Source organism: Myotis brandtii, unplaced genomic scaffold (assembly GCF_000412655.1).
Source record: "Myotis brandtii unplaced genomic scaffold, ASM41265v1 scaffold786, whole genome shotgun sequence".
In the NCBI taxonomy this organism is placed as follows: Eukaryota; Metazoa; Chordata; class Mammalia; order Chiroptera; family Vespertilionidae; genus Myotis; species Myotis brandtii.
In genome coordinates, this window is record NW_005371157.1 from 752,525 (window position 1) to 754,551 (window position 2,027).

Here is a 2,027-nt window from a genome sequence, read left to right on the forward strand (position 1 = left end):
GGCAGCTCGGCTCAGGGCCTCGTCCAGGGGAGCAGGGGCCTCGCGCTCACTGGGGCTCTCGGCCTCTGACTGCCGCGGCCGACGGGCTCCGGGGAGCGAGTGTGCGAGGGAGTGTGCGCTTCTGCCTGAAAACGAATCCTGGCCTCTCGTCTTCCCTGCGTGCGCGTCCTCCCGCCGCAGCTGCGAGGAATCACATTTGCACCTTCTCTCCGCAGCGTGGAGTGCAAATCAGCCTCGTGATTGGAGGCAGAACGGGACTCTTCCCCGGACTGGGAGCCGCCACGCCTGCCAAGTTCACAAGCGAGTTGGGCTCTGCAGGGGGCAGGGGGGCAGGCGTCCAGCTGCTGCTCTTCGTCCTCTCAAGGCCGCTGGCCGGTCACAGCGCCCTCCAGGCTGTGGCCTCCTCGCCCCGGGAGCGATAGCGCTTCTGCGGTTGGCCGGCCTCCCGGGACTCACGGTGGGGCCCGAGGGACATCTGGGTGCACTGAGCACCCACAGGGGCACGCGCAGCAGGACCTGCCCGCCCCCCTCGCCCCTTTTCCTGTTAGGAGGGGTGGGACTGCGGGCTCAGCCTCCCACCTGCACGGGGACCAGGATCGCCCCTCCCACGTTCTCCCGGGTCCCACCCCACGGATGCTGCATGGACCCCGCCCCTGAAGAGGCGAGGTCCCTGGCTCCTCCCCTCCCCACCTCCCTGCTGTCCCGTCCCCGGGTCTAGGTGCCCTTCGCTGCCCAGTCCATCCGGTTCCCCCGGCCCCGCACTCAGCGAGACTCAGGCCACCACTGCCGGGCCCTGAGGTGCTACCCAGGCCCAAGGCGGGTAGAGAAACTCCGTTCTCACTCAGACCCTGGTCGCCCCACTTTGTCCCTGGCTCTGAGCTCCATGGAGCAGCTCCGAGGCCCAGGCAGACCTCCCAGCTCTGATCCGGGCGAGACCCTCCCTCCTCCCGGCCCCAAGGCCTCAGGGCTCAGGGCTCAGCCCTGGGGCGGGACTTCAGGGGATCATTCTCGATGCCTCAGGACCTCAGGCTGTGACCCGAGTGTGGGGGGAGGAGGGGGCGGCTGATGCTCCCTGTGGCCACAACGTCCTCCGTGTGGGATGAGCGCTGGGCCCACGGGTCAGCGCACAGCATCTGCTCAGAGGCCTGAGAGGCCTGCTTCCGGAGCCTCGGTCTTCTCATCTGTAAAGCGGGCTCATAGGGGCCAACTCAGATCTTCTAAACGAGACACTGTCCAGAGTGTAGCTCCACCTCTGGGACCTGCTGAGTGGCCGGCCCAGGACGTGAGGGGGGCAGTTGGGGTGTGGAAGGCCTTTGGAGGGGCGACCGGCAGGCCTGGGTCGGGCCTGTGTCCCGCCCTCTCAGCCAGCTCCCTGTCGGTGGAGGGGAGGGTGCCCCCAGTCGGTGCCCGTGTGGGCTGGGGGCAGGTGAGCTCAGGGGGCTGTCCTGGGGCCCCTTCCCCAGCCCCTCCCTCCGCTCCCTCCTCCTGAAGTGAGAGGCAGGAGGAGGAGACAGCTGAGAAGCCCCGAGAGCTGCGAAAGCGAGTGGATTCTGAGAACACCAGGTGCAACTTAACCTGCAGGTGAGCCGCCCTGGCGATGGGAGGGGAGCTGTAGGGGGAGGCCCGGGGGCGGCGGGGCTGACGCCTGAGGACGCCCTTGGGGGCCACAGAAGGACGCCAGCCACATGTGCACCTGCAGGAGGGCAGGTGTGGGGAGAGGGGCGGAGGGAGGGTCCCCCAGGCACGGCCGTCCCCTGGCGAAGCCGCTCGGATGAAGCCCTCTGTCCCTCCAAAGGCACTTAGCAAATCCGGGCGCAAATAAATAACCGAGTCCAATTGAATTAACCTTCAGCGATCAGCACAGCTAAACAAATTACCCCGCGGCCCAACGAGATTACGCGGCCGGCGCAGACGCTGCTCCCAGGGCTCATGGGTTTAACGAGTTTAAGCCCGATGCCCGCTCTTCCCTCCGGTTCCGGCACTCCGCTCCCCGTGCAGCCGCGGGGGCCACGGCCATGGGGAGGCCC